The sequence below is a fragment of the Oncorhynchus keta genome, chromosome 13 (assembly GCF_023373465.1).
Source record: "Oncorhynchus keta strain PuntledgeMale-10-30-2019 chromosome 13, Oket_V2, whole genome shotgun sequence".
In the NCBI taxonomy this organism is placed as follows: Eukaryota; Metazoa; Chordata; class Actinopteri; order Salmoniformes; family Salmonidae; genus Oncorhynchus; species Oncorhynchus keta.
The window spans coordinates 12800662-12816507 of record NC_068433.1 but is presented as its reverse complement, the minus strand read 5'-3'; positions in this window follow the sequence as shown (position 1 = coordinate 12816507).

Here is a 15846-nt window from a genome sequence, read left to right as displayed (position 1 = left end):
TGCCTCAGTAAACATGTTACATTGTAGAAGGCTCCTGTGGCGAAACATGCTTCCTCCGGTACTTTTAAAAAGCAATTCAAGAAACAGGAAAATTAAGTAAAAGCTTTAAACTTTTGGAGTGCAAAACATACATTTTCTACTTTAAATTAATGAAGAAGTCTGTTCTACACACCAACCAAAGACAACACTATTGAATTATCTCTTATTTTGAACCTTCTCTACCACCTAAAAACATTGCCTCAGCCTCCCCGAGTGGCGCAGCGGTCTAAGGCACCGCAGTGCTTGAGGCATCATTACAGATCCGGATTCGATCCCGGGCTGTGTCGCAGCTGGCCATGACCGGGAGACCCATGAGGTGATGCACAATTGGCCCAGTCTCGTCCGGGTTAGCGGAGGGTTTGGCCGGGATGTCCTTGTCCCATCGCGCTCTAGTAACTCCTGTGGCGGGCCAGGCGCCTGCATGATGACATGGTCACCAGTTGTACGGTGTTTCTTCCTACACATTGGTGCGGTTGGCTTCCGGGTTAAGATAGCAGCGTGTCACGAAGCAGTGAGGCTTGGCAGGGTTGTGTTTTGGAGCACGCACAACTCTCGACCTTCGCCTCTCCCGAGTCAGTACGGGAGTTGCAGCGATGGGACAAGACTGTACAGTAACTACCAATTGGAAGCCACTGCATCCACAGAATATAATTCTGGGCTTAACTTTGAGGGGTGCATTTGATTCTAAATTAGCGTAAAACCAAAAAAGAGGTAGATTTGCATATTTTAATCAAATGTGCCTTGTGTCCTAATGAGATGTGTCTTCTGTTTTACTGAATTAGATTATTTTTTTTAAATGTCACCTTTATTTAACCAGGTAGGCCAGTTGAGAACAAGTTCTCATTTACAACTGTGACCTGGCCAAGATAAAGCAAAGAAGTGCGACAAAAACAACAACACAGAGTTACACATGGGATAAACAAGCGTACAGTCAATGACACAATTGAAAAATCTGTTTACAGTGTGTGCAAATGAAGTAAGGAGATAAGGCAATCAATAGGCCAATAGTGGCAAAGTAATTACAATTTAGCAATTTACACTGGAGTGATATATGTGCAGTTGAGGATATGCAGGAGGCTGAAGAAATTCGGCTTGTCACCAAAAACACTCACAAACCTTTACATATGCACAATCGAGAGCATTCTGTCGGGCTTACGGCAACTGCTCCGCCCACAACCGTAAGGCTCTCCAGAGGGTGGTGCGGTCTGCACAACGCATCACCGGGGGAAAACTACCTGCCCTCCAGGACACCTACACCACCCGATGTCACAGGAAGGCCAAAAAGATCATCAAGGACAACAACCACCTGAGCCACTGCCTGTTCACCCCACTATCATCCAGAAGGCGAGGTCAGTTCAGGTGCATCAAAGCTGGGACCGAGAGACTGAAAAACAGCTTCATTCTCAAGGCCATCAGACTGTCAAACAGCCATCACTAACATTGAGTGGCTGCTGCCAACATACTGAAATCTCTAGCCACTTTAATAATTAAAAATTGGATGTAATAAATGTAGCACTACCCACTTTAAACAATGCCACTTTATATCATGTTTACATACCCTACATTACTCATCTCATGTGTATATACTGTACTCTATACCATCTACTGCATCTTGTCTATGCCGTTCGGCCATCGCTCATCTATATATTTTTTATGTACATATTCTGATTCATTCCTTTACACTTGTGTGTATAAGGTAGTTGTTGTGAAATTGTTAGATTACTTGTTAGATATTACTGCACTGTTGGAACTAGAAGCACAAGCATTTCGCTACACTCGTATTAACATCTGCTAACCATGTGTATGTGACCAATACAATTTGATTTGATTTGATACCGGTGTGCAAAAGAGCAGAAAAACAAAAACAAATATGGGGATGAGAAGAGGAAATGTGCCTATTTGGTGACAATTTTTCACTTGCAAAAAAAAGTTTGACATGTTCATGACGTTTGTTTGAAAGATAAAACCTTTATCCGCGCTGACTCACTGTCACGGTTTTCTAATGGTGAAGGAGAGTCGGACCAAACTGCAGCGCGTATATTGTGATCCATGTTTATTTACACAACGTAACACGAATCCAAAACACAAACTCTACAAAACAATAAACGTAGTGAAAACCGAAACAGCCTTAACTGGTGCAAACTAACACAGACAAAGGACATCAAGACACTCAGGACAATCACCCACCATACAACCAAAGAATATGGCTACCTAAATATGGCTCCCAATCAGAGACAACGATAAACACCTGCCTCTGATTGAGAACCACTTCAGACAGCCATAGACTCTCCTAGAACACCCCACTAAGCTACAATCCCACTAAGCTACACACCACATACAAAAACCCATGTCACACCCTGGCCTGACCAAATACATAAAGAAAAACACAAAATACTTCGACCAGGGCGTGACACTCACCTCTCCCTGTGAATCCACATCACACACTAGGTGTGCTAACAAAGTGTCAAAGAATGTCTACTCTTTTGAAATGTTATTTATTTTGGGGAGTTACATTTCACTTTGACTGGCATTTCACATTTTCTTGGGTTGGACATATGGGTTCTCGTTATGGGTTGAACCCCCCCACTCCCCACCCGCCCGCCCACTCTAGTCTATCCACTTTGTAGGAGTAGCACCCCATTCACATCCAACAGCAGGAACAATTCCATCAGTATACAGTTTTAAGTAGCAGTAGAGAGAGCGTTCAGAAACAACTCAGACACACACACACACACACAAACACACACACACACACAAGGGCCTTCATCCGGTCCCATTCTTCCTTTCCCCAGGCTGGGCTAAAGGCCTGACTGGATCCTCAGTGGCTGGTGACTCAGAGATAATACTGGAGCCCAGTGGACCAGCCAGGTGAGACCAGGTGAGACGAAGAAACAAGATCAATACGAATTGAGCTGAAGTGGCCTGGCCAGAGAGAGGGAGAACCGCAGTGCAGTAAAGTAGTCCTCCTCAACAACCCACCCAGCAACATCCAATTACAGTGCACGAGCACCAGAGCAGAAATGCTGAGTGACAAGATGGGAGTCCAGAATGCTAAGTCGAAGCTGTGTGTCATCGTTACGCCACCGTCGGAGTCAGGACCTACTCTCTCGCTAATGATGCAGTCTCAGCGTGCCGCCACATTAGAGGAACGGTCTCGCTCAGTTAGAAGCAGACCTTTCCTGGAGGATCATACCACCCACCCCCAGGTCTCGGCTATTTTCAACTCATGCATATTATATTTCAGTCCGGCGGAATCTTTACAGAGTATCGTTTGAGGTTCTGGACTCGACCGGCTTTGAAGTTTGGTTTAGACTTAAAAGTCGCTGTGGGAGTGATGTCATGTCTCAACCACTTAACCCTTAGATTCAAGTTAAAGGCCTTCCATTTTGTGTGGGATCGAAAGGAATAGAGCAGCGGCTGCCATATCAAATCAAAGCAAATGTTATTGGCCACATACACGTGATTAGCAGATGTTATTGCGGGTGTAGAGAAATGCTTGTGCTTCTTGCGCCGAGAGTGCAGTAATATCGAACAAGTAACATTTAACAAATTACACAACATACAGTGGGGCAAAAAAGTATTCAGTCAGCGACCAATTGTGCAAGTTCTCCCACTTAAAAAGATGAGAGAGACCTGTAATTTTCATCATAGGTACACTTCAACTATGACAGACAAAATGAGAAAAAGTGTTAACCTGTTCAAATCAAATCAATCAAATTTGATTTGTTTCATACACATGGTTAGCAGATGTTAATGCGAGTGTAGCGAAATGCTTGTGCTTCTAGTTCCGACAATGCAGTAATAACCAACAAGTAATCTAACTAACAATTCCAAAACTACTGTCTTATACACAGTGTAAGGGGATAAAGAATATGTACATAAAGATATATGAATGAGTGATGGTACAGAGCAGCATAGGCAAGATACAGTAGATGGTATCGAGTACAGTATATACATATGAGATGAGTATGTAAACAAAGTGGCATAGTTAAAGTGGCTAGTAATACATGTATTACATAAGGATGCAGTAGATGATATAGAGTACAGTATATACGTATGCATATGAGATGAATAATGTAGGGTATGTAACATTATATTAGGTAGCATTGTTTAAAGTGGCTAGTGATATATTTTACATAATTTCCCATCAATTCCCATTATTAAAGTGGCTGGAGTTGAGTCAGTGTCAGTGTGTTGGCAGCAGCCACTCAATGTTAGTGGTGGCTGTTTAATAACAGTCTGATGGCCTTGAGATAGAAGCTGTTTTTCAGTCTCTCGGTCCCAGCTTTGATGCACCTGTACTGACCTCGCCTTCTGGTTGATAGCGGGGTGAACAGGCAGTGGCTCGGGTGGTTGTTGTCCTTGATGATCTTTATGGCCTTCCTGTAACATCGGGTGGTGTAGGTGTCCTGGAGGGCAGGTAGTTTGCCCCGGTGATGCGTTGTGCAGACCTCACTACCCTCTGGAGAGCCTTACGGTTGAGGGCGGAGCAGTTGCCGTACCAGGCGGTGATACACCCCGCCAGGACGCTCTCAATTGTGCATCTGTAGAAGGTTGTGAGTGCTTTTGGTGACATGCCGAATTTCTTCAGCCTCCTGAGGTTGAAGAGGCGCTGCTGCGCCTTCTTCACAATGCTGTCTGTGTGAGTGGACCAATTCAGTTTGTCTGTGATGTGTATGCCGAGGAACTTAAAACTTGCTACCCTCTCCACTACTGTTCCATCGATGTGGATAGGGGGTGTTCCCTCTGCTGTTTCCTGAAGTCCACAATCATCTCCTTAGTTTTGTTGACGTTGAGTGTGAGGTTATTTTCCTGACACCACACTCCGAGGGCCCTCACCTGCTCCCTGTAGGCCGTCTCGTCGTTGTTGGTAATCAAGCCTACCACTGTTGTGTCGTCTGCAAACTTGATGATTGAGTTGGAGGCGTGTGTGGCCACGCAGTCGTGGGTGAACAGGGAGTACAGGAGAGGGCTCAGAACGCACCCTTGTGGGGCCCCAGTGTTGAGGATCAGCGGGGTGGAGATGTTGTTGCCTAACCTCACCACCTGGGGGCGGCCCGTCAGGAAGTCCAGTACCCAGTTGCACAGGGCGGGGTCGAGACCCAGGGTCTCGAGCTTGATGACGAGCTTGGAGGGTACTATGGTGTTGAATGCCGAGCTGTAGTCGATGAACAGCATTCTCACATAGGTATTCCTCTTGTCCAGATGGGTTAGGGCAGTGTGCAGTGTGGTTGAGATTGCATCGTCTGTGGACCTATTTGGGCGGTAAGCAAATTGGAGTGGGTCTAGGGTGTCAGGTAGGGTGGAGGTGATATGGTCCTTGACTAGTCTCTCAAAGCACTTCATGATGACGGAAGTGAGTGCTACGGGCGGTAGTCGTTTAGCTCAGCTTTCTTGGGAACAGGAACAATGGTGGCACTCTTGAAGCATGTGGGAACAGCAGACTGGTATAGGGATTGATTGAATATGTCTGTATACACACCGGCCAGCTGGTCTGTGCATGCTCTGAGGGCGCGGCTGGGGATGCCGTCTGGGCCTGCATCCTTGCGAGGGTTAACGCGTTTAAATGTCTTACTCACCTCGGCTGCAGTGAAGGAGAGTCCGCATGTTTTCGTTGCAGGCCGTGTCAGTGGCACTGTATTGGCCTCAAAGCGGGCAAAAAAGTTAATTAGTCTGCCTGGGAGCAAGACATCCTGGTCTGTGACTGGGCTGGTTTTCTTCTTGTAGTCCGTGATTGACTGTAGACCCTGCCACATGCCTCTTGTGTCTGAGCCGTTGAATTGAGATTCTACTTTGTCTCTGTACTGACGCTTAAGCTTGTTTGATAGCCTTGCAGAGGGAATAGCTGCACTGTTTGTATTCGTGTTACCAGTTACCAGTCACCTTGCCCTGATTAAAAGCAGTGGTTTGCGCTTTCAGTTTCACGCGAATGCTGCCATCAATCCACGGTTTCTGGTTAGGGAATGTTTTAATCGTTGCTATGGGAACGACATCTTCAACGCACGTTCTAATGAACTCGCACACCGAATCAGCGTATTCGTCAATGTTGTTATCTGACGCATTACGAAACATATCCCAGTCCACGTGATGGAAGCAGTCTTGGAGTGTGGAGTCAGCTTGGTCGGACCAGCGTTGGACAGACCTCAGCGTGGGAGCTTCTTTTTTGTTTCTGTCTGTAGGCAGGGATCAACAAAATGGAGTCGTGGTCAGCTTTTCCGAAAGGAGGGCGGGGCAGGGCCTTATATGCGTCGCGGAAGTTAGAGTAACAATGATCCAAGGTTTTCCACCCCTGGTTGCGCAATCGATATGCTGATAAAATTTAGGGAGTCTTGTTTTCAGATTAGCCTTGTTAAAATCCCCAGCTACAATGAATGCAGCCTCCGGATAAATGTATTCCAGTTTGCAAAGAGTCAAATAAAGTTTGTTCAGAGCCATCGATGTGTCTGCTTGGGGGGGATATATACGGCTGCGATTATAATCGAAGAGAATTCTCTTGGTAGATAATGTGGTCGACATTTGATTGTGAGGAATTCTAAATCAGGTGAACATAAGGATTTGAGTTCCTGTATGTTTCTTTCATCACACATGACTAGGGGCAGTATTTTCATTTATGGAACACTATGGGACACTATGGTACACTTTTTAACACTTTGGAACACTAGTGTTAAATAGTGTTCCATAGTGTACCATAGTGTTCCATAGTGTTCCATAGTGTTCCATAGTGTACCATAGTGTTCCATAGTGTACCATAGTGTTCCATAGTGTACCACAGTGTTCCATAGTGTACCATAGTGTTCCATAGTGTTCCATAGTGTACCATGGTGTTCCATAGTGTTAAAAAGTGTTCCATAGTGCTCCATCGTGTTCCATAGTGTACCATAGTGTTAAAAAGTGATCCATAGTGCTCCATCGTGTTCCATAGTGTACCATAGTGTTAAAAAGTGATCCATAGTGCTCCATCGTGTTCCATAGTGTACCATAGTGTTAAAAAGTGGTCCATAGTGCACCATAGTGTTAAAAAGTGTTCCATAGTGCACCATAGTGTTAAATAGTGTATAGAAATAGTGTGTGTGTGTGTGTGTGTGTGTGTGTGTGTGTGTGTGTGTGTGTGTGTGTGTGTGTGTGTGTGTGTGTGTGTGTGTGTGTGTGTGAGTGAGAGTGAGAGTGTGATAATGTGCCCTTTTTTCATTGATTTCATGTTGAATTCACGTGAGTTGACGACTCAACCAAATGTAAATCAAAACTAAATGTTAAACTGACGTTTGTGCTCAGTGTGACAGTGTTGACAGTGTTGAACAAACACTTCAGGCAAAGGAGACAACTGCTTGCTTAGGTACAGTGGGGAGAACAAGTATTTGATACACTGCCGATTTTGAATGTTTTTCTACTTACAAAGCATGTAGAGGTCTGTAATTAATTTGCATTTTATTGCATGACATAAGTATTTGATCACCTACCAACCAGTAAGAATTCCGGCTCTCACAGACCTGTTAGTTTTTCTTTAAGAATCCTTCCTGTTATTTTTGGTCTAAACTCCACTCGCTGTGTTTGGAGGAAGAAGAAGGATGAGTACAACCCCAAGAACACCATCCCAACCGTGAAGCATGGAGGTGGAAACATCATTCTTAGGGGATGCTTTTCTGCAAAGGGGACAGGACGACTGCACCGTATTGAGGGGAGGATGGATGGGGCCATGTATTGTGAGATCTTGGCCAACAACCTCCTTCCCTCAGTAACAGCATTGAAGATGGGTCATTGCTAGATCTTCCAGCATGACAACGACCCGAAACACACAGCCAGGGCAACTAAGGAGTGGCTCTGTAAGAAGCGTCTCAAGGTCCTGGAGTGGCCTAGCCAGTCTCCAGACCTGAACCCAATAGAAAATCTTTGGAGGGAGCTGAAAGTCCATATTGCCCAGCGACAGCCCCGAAACCTGAAGGATCTGGAGAAGGTCTGTATGGAGGAGTGGGCCAAAATCCCTGCAGCAGTGTGTGCAAACCTGGTCAAGAACTACAGGAAACGTATGATCTCTGTAATTGCAAACAAAGATTTCTGTACCAAATATTAAGTTCTGCTTTTCTGATGTATCAAATACATATGACATGCAATAAAATGTAAATGAATTACTTAAAAATCATACAATGTGATTTTCTGGATTTTTGTTTTAGATTCTGTCTCCCACAGTTGAAGTGTACCTATGATAAAATGACAGACCTCTACATGCTTTGTAAGTAGGAAAACCTGCAAAATCTGCATTTTATCAAATACTTGTTCTCCCCACTGTATTATGGAGGTAATTGCCGTGTGGCGACGCTTGTGCGACATCTGAATGCCAATTATCTAGCCTACTTAGTGCCTTGCGTATACATGGTTTGTATAATTCACAGCTACATACACGCTGTTCTTTTTGTTGATGTTATTTTTAATGAGCAGCATGAACCACTGTCCCAAAAATAATATATCTCGTTTTGCACATTGTGTATGTGTACACCCTACTGGACATCCTGCTTCAGACTTCCAGTGCTATTTTCATAGAACTGGGAAGAATAACGATCATAATATTGATAAATGCCATTTGTTTATCAATTTTCATGCAAGCAATTGCTGACCAAAGTGTTATACAAATGAATAATTAACAGTGAAGAAAGCTTGCGTCCAATTGGGGTTGAAAATGACTTCTTCCACTTTGAACTGTCGCTAACCCAGTACAGGAGAGACTTAGAAATGTCAGCAGTCCATTTCTCTTTGACTACGTCAATGTGAAGACAAAATGCAAAAAGCCACTTAAATTTTCACAACACAGCTCTTTTCTTATTATGTCACTGACAGATATGAATGGTCCCATTAACGGGCCCATTAATGGTCCCATTAACACTCGATCTCAACAACTGAACGTTGTTAGAGATTTCATGGTAGTGGAAAGTTTTACTCTGAATTTCATGCAAGCCCCTTTTGTCTACCTACCCTTCAACTGTTTTTTTGAGCACTCAAGATACTTGAGTGCACAGATTATGTTTGATTTCGTGGTAGTGGAAAGCTATGTTCGGAATTCCATACAAGACCCTTTTGTATAGCAATTCTTCAACGTTTATTCTTGAGGACTCAATTTACTTGAGTGCAAAACCACTGGTCTTTTTTTCTGCGGGCACTCCAAAGATAGGAATGCACAAATCTGGTGGATTTTTTGTTGTTTTTGCCATCCAGAGTTCAAGACCTTTCTAGCAATCAACTGAGCGCTCTGACTAGGTCATTCCAGGTCAAATGATGTTCCACTTCTGCCACCAACGCACCCACCTAGACCAGCCATGACGGACACTAAGTCTGACTGCGTAGATTCTGTGAAATATTGACATTTCTCCAACACCATGAGAGATGTAGACGGAAGGACACCAAACATAACATCCTAGTGTGTGAGAGAAGTATGGCAGACTATGTCTTTGAACTTGGTTGTTGATCTAATGCAGAAAATAGAGCCCGATGGACCACTATCTCTCTGTCCCTTTCAAGTCCATCACTGTTCCATTTTTGTAGTCTCTTGAGGTACATTTGAAAAGCTTGAGAGAAATTGCTGGGTTCAGACAACATGGTTGTTGATCTGCGTGGACAGAAAGCACGCTCCATCTCCTTGATCAAAATAAATGCTCCCTCTCTCTGCACTCCTTGACAAATGTTGCTTGTCGGTTGACAAGGTAATGAATGGTTGTTATGGGTCAGTCGATCCGATAAGGCATTTCAATTTAGACGTATTGTGAGCATATGTCACAAACCACAACGGATGTGTTGTGAGCAAACCTGGGTTCAAATACATGTGTATTTGAGTATCTGTCATTTAAAATATGTTTTCTGTGTATTTGAGTATTTTCAAATACACTGCCCAAAACAAGTACTGTTATTTGAGTATTGGAATGGTTATTTGTAAAAACAAAATACTCTACCAAATTGTAATCTACCAAATACTAATTTCAAATACCTGGATTAAAAGCATGGAATATGTAACTACTTTTCTTTTAAATAAAATATATCGACAGTTGAAGTCGGAAGTTTACATACACTTAGGTTGGTGTCATTAAAACTTGTTTTTTTCCCAACAACAACAAAAAGACAGATTATTTCACTTATAATTCACTGTATCACAATTTCAATGGGTCACACACTAAATTGACTGTGCCTTTAAACAGCTTGGAAAAATCCAGAAAGTTATGTCATGGCTTTAGAAGTTTCTAACCACAAGTCTGGTTCATCCTTGGGAGCAATTTCCAAATGTCTGAAGGTACCACGTTCATCTGTACAAACAATAGTACGCAAGTATAAACCCCATGGGACCACGCAGCCGTCATACCCCTCAGGAAGGAGTCGCATTCTGTCTCCTAGAGATGAACGTACTTTGGTGCCAAAAGTGCAAATCAATCCCAGAACAACCGCAAAGTACCTTGTAAAGTTGCTGGAGGAAATGTCCACAGTAAATGTCCACAGTAAAACGAGTCCTATATCAACATAACCTGAAAGGCCGCTCAGTAAGGAAGAAGCTTCTGCTCCAAAACCGCCACCCAGACTACGGTTTGCAACTGCACATGGGGACAAATATCGTACTTTTTGGAGAAATGTCCTCTGGTCTGACGAAACAAAAATAGAACTGTTTGGCCATAATGACCATCGTTATGTTTGGAGGAAAAAGGAGGAGGCTTGCAAGCCGAAGAACACTATCCCAACCGTGAAGCACGGGGTGGCAGCATCATGTTGTGGGGGTGCTTTGCTGCAGGAGGGACTAGTGCACTTCACAAAATAGATGGCTCCATGAGGAAGGAAAATTATGTGGATATGTTGAAGAAACAGCTCAAGACATCAGTCAGGAAGTTAAAGCTTGGTCGCAAATGGCTCTTCCAAATGAACAATGACCCCAAGCTTACTTCTAAAGTTGTGGCAAAATGGCATTAAGGACAACAAAGTCAAGGTATTGGAGTGGCCATCACAAAGCTCTGACCTCAATCCCACATAAAATTTGTGGTCAGAACTGAAAAAGCGTGTGCGAGCAGGGAGGCCTACAAACCTGACTCCGTTACACCAGCTCTGTCAGGGGGAATGGGCCAAAATTCACCCAACCTATTGTTGGAAGCTTGTGGAAGGCTACCCGAAACATTTGACCCAAGTTAAACAATTTAAAGGCAATGCTACCAAATAGTAATTGAGTGTATGTAAACTTCTGACACACTGGGAATGTGATGAAAGAAATAAAAGCTGAAATAAATCCTTCTCTCTACTATTATTCTGACATTTCACATTCTTAAAATAAAGTGGTGATCCTAACTGACCTAAAACAGGCACTTTTTAAATGTCAGGAATTGTGAAAAACTGACTTTAAATGTATTTGGCTAAGGTGTATGTAAACTTCTCACTTCAACTGTAAATACTTGGGGTTCAAAGTCATTGACACCCTTGATTAGATGAGCAAAAATGTCTGTATAAAATAAATTATCCAAAATACTGAGCTATATTGTATGCAAACATTTTTCGGGAAATTATATTATTACATATTATTATACTAATACAATTGCTTCGAGAAAGATATTTTGTTTAACAATTAATAAAAAAAGGTTGTGTTAAAAATGATTGACACCCCTGTTTTAATACCTTTCCATACCCCACCTTGCGAGGATAACGGTTATAGAATATTTTATGAGTTGGATAACACATTGGGAGGGATCTTAGATCATTCCTCCATACAGAATCTTTCCAGATCCTTCATATCCTTCATCTGCACTTATGGACTGCACTCTTCAAACCACAGGTTTTCAATGGGTTTCATGTCCAGAGACTGAGATGGTTGTTGGCATATGTAGATTTTTGTGGTCTATTACCAGTTCTTTGTAGATTTTGATGTGTGCTTGGGGTTATTGTTTTGCTGGAGGATGCACTTGCGGCCAAGTTTCAGCTTCCTGTCAGAGGCAACCAGGTTATTGGCTAAAATATCCTGATACTGGGTAAAGTTAATGATGCTGTTGGCCTTAACAAGGGCCTCAGTACCAGAGGAAGCAAAATAGCCCCATAACATCAAAGATCCAGAACCCTATTTTACAGTTGGTATACTCAGAGTCGGAATTTATGTCATATGAAGGAATTCCTCTCCACAACGCCCACAAATTGGAGAAAACAAAGATTGTTTCCCATTGACCACCATTGTAAAAAAGGCAACCTCTTTGTCAGAAATAACAAAAAAAGGGCAAAAGGCTGCAGTGTTGTTCAATGTACAGTAGAGCAAAAAAGTATTTAGTCAGCCACCAATTGTGCAAGTTCTCCCACTTAAAAAGATGAGAGAGGCCTGTAATTTTCATCATAGGTACACTTCAACTATGACAGACAAAATGAGAGAAAATAAATCCAGAAAATCACATTGTAGGATTTTTAATGAATTGATTTACAAATTATGGTGTAGAAAATCTTTGGAGGGAGTTGAAAGTCCGTGTTGCCCAGCAACAGCACCAAAACATCACTGCTCTAGAGGAGATCTACATGGAGGAATGGGCCAAAATACCAGCAACAGTGTGTGAAAACCTTGTGAAGACTTACAGAAAACGTTTGACCTCTGTCATTGCCAACAAAGGGTATATAACAAAGTATTGAGATAAACTTTTGTTATTGACCAAATACTTATTTTCCACCATAATTTGCAAATAAATTCATAAAAAAATCCTACAATGTGATTTCTGCTTCAGGCCTCCAAAGATTTTCTATGGGGTTGAGATCTGGAGACTGGCTAGGCCACTCCAGGACATTGAAATGCTTCTTACGAAGCCACTCCTTCGTTGCCCGGGCGGTGTGTTTGGGATCATTGTCATGCTGAAAGACCCAGCCACGTTTCATCTTCAATGCCCTTGCTGATGGAAGGAAGTTTTCACTCAAAATCTCACGATACATGGCCCCATTCATTCTTTCCTTTACACGGATCAGTCGTCCTGGTCCCTTTGCAGAAAAACAGCCCCAAAGCATGATGTTTCCACCCCCATGCTTCACAGTAGGTATGGTGTTCTTTGGATGCAACTCAGCATTCTTTGTCCTCCAAACACGACGAGTTTAGTTTTTACCAAAAAGTTATATTTTGGTTTCATCTGACCATATGACATTCTCCCAATCTTCTTCTGGATCATCCAACTGCTCTCTAGCAAACTTCAGACGGGCCTGGACATGTACTGGCTTAAGCAGGGGGACACGTCTGGCACTGCAGGAATTGAGTCCCTGCCGGCGTAGTGTGTTACTGATGGTAGGCTTTGTTACTTTGGTCCCAGCTCTCTGCAGGTCATTCACTAGGTCCCCCCGTGTGGTTCTGGGATTTTTGCTCACCGTTCATGTGATCATTTTGACCCCACGGGGTGAGATCTTGCGTGGAGCCCCAGATCGAGGGAGATTATCAGTGGTCTTGTATGTATTCCATTTCCTAATAATTGCTCCCACAGTTGACTTCTTCAAACCAAGCCGCTTACCTATTGCAGATTCAGTCTTCCCAGCCTGGCGCACGTCTACAATTTTGTTTCTGGTGTCCTTTGACAGCTCTTTCGTCTTGGCCATAGTGGAGTTTGGATTGTGACTGTTTGAGGTTGTGGATAGGTGTCTTTTATACTGATAACAAGTTCAAACAGGTGCCATTAATACAGGTAACGAGTGGAGGACAGAGGAGCCTCTTGAAGAAGGTCTGTGAGAGCCAGAAATCTTACTTGTTTGTAGGTGACCCAATACTTGTTTTCCACATAATTTGCAAATAAATTCATTAAAAATCCTACAATGTGATTTTCTGGATTTTTTTTCTCATTTTGTCTGTCATAGTTGAAGTGTACCTATGATGAAAATTACAGGCCTCTCTCATCTTTTTAAGTGGGAGAACTTGCACAATTGGTGGCTGACTAAATACTTTTTTGCCCCACTGTAGCTGACACTAACGTTAGCACCGTCATGAAAAGGGGCATGAGGGAAGTACAATATTAGATTTTTCTAAGCAGTGATAACGCTTGGGAGCAGGCAATGTTGTACTTTTCTCAAATGTACTTTTGTAACAAGCAGACAACAAGAAAATTGCATTTGAAAAAGGTCAAGTTTTTGCTGTGAGTCAATTGTGTAACCACGGTAACCAACGGGTTGTATTCCCCACGACTAGGACTATGGGGTTCTTTTCTGCATATGCATCAATGATGGACTTGAAAGGGAGAGAGACACAGTGCCTCATCAGGCTTTATTTTCTGCATTAGAGCTACAACCAAGTTCAAAGATATATCCTACTTGTTAAACAAAATATCTTTCTCTGACCAATTGTATTAGTATAAAATAATTTCCCCATTTTTTTTTAGCATAAAATATATCTCAGGTTTTTGAATGACTTATTTCATACAGTCATTTCTCCTTATCTTTATCAAGGGCGTCAATAATTTCAGACACCACTGTATGTAAAAGTAATTTTGTTATTTTAAATAGTATTTTAACTCAGCTCACATTGTAAATTATCCCAGGCTGCTTCCTCATTTCCTCGGTGGTGATTATCTTCTAGATACTTGGAATAGAGAAAAATAGTAATGCCGTCCTTTTGTAGGCTCTGAGTTGGACAAAGACGAGGAAAATGAATTGCGTTTTTTAGGGTTTATGGATAAATGCCGGAAATACGGTCTGTGGTAAACACAGGCTTAAGAGATCTTGGCAGTATTGAAATGTGCGAGTGTGTGCGTGTGTGTGTGTGTGTGTGTGTGTGTGGGGGGGTGTAGGTAAACAGCCAGAGGGTACAGATCTATGTATTTGTATTACTATCTGTGTAGGGTTGAAGGAGAGTGTTTCTGTTCATGAAGAGAGGGTTACAGTGTGTTCGGGTAAATTGGCATTTGTCTTTTGTTTCAGTTCTTTTGTTTGGCATTCAATTCCATTTGTTTCTGAAGTGTTGGTATGCTCTACTTTCTGTGAACAATTTCAAAGAAGTGAATGTGTGTGGAGTCAGAAGAATGCTGGTGGTGTGTGTGTGTGTGTGTGTGTGTGTGTGTGTGTGTGTGTGTGTGTGTCTGGACACGTGCATGCGTGTGTTCTGGAGTTAAGACTCAGAAGGGAAAGAACAATGGCTGACGTGTGTGTAGCAGTGTCCGTACCGTCTGCATCCCACCCTCTCCGCATCGCCGGAATGATGCCCTCAATTAAGTGGTGCCCTCGTTGCCGCGGCAACTACCAACTGATAAGAGAAGCATCATCCTTGGGTACAGTAAATATAGACATTTGTTCCAGACAGGTCCTTTCCAGCCCCCCAACGATAACCTGACCTAACTTGAAGATATGCACGTCGAAATGCCATCTGCCGCATTCACCCTGAAGAACGTATTAACGTATTAAGGCTTTGCCAAAGGCTTTCAGATAAAGGTGAACCTGGCACCTGGGCATCTCTGTCTGTGTCAGGGGTTTGGAAGTCGTGCTATGGAAGGAAACGTTTACTAACCTGTAACCCTCAGGTATTTTTCATAATTATCAGTATCAGTGCCTTAGACTACTGCGCCACTTGGGAGCCCATAGTCATTTGAGCAGGTTTACTACAGCAGGAAAATAATCCTGCAGCAACAGGAAATGTGAATTATTATGTGGATTATTATGTGGATTATAATTAATGGACATTTTTTTTGTAATGGTTGATACATTTTTCATTAGGGCAAATCAAGTCTGACATTTTATAGTGGAAATTACAAACTTTAGAAGCCTTTTTAAAACTCAGATATGCCACAAGTTTGCATTACTGGCGAGGCAGAAGATATCTCAACACCAAAAGAGTGATCAAATTAAGATCCTACATCTGCA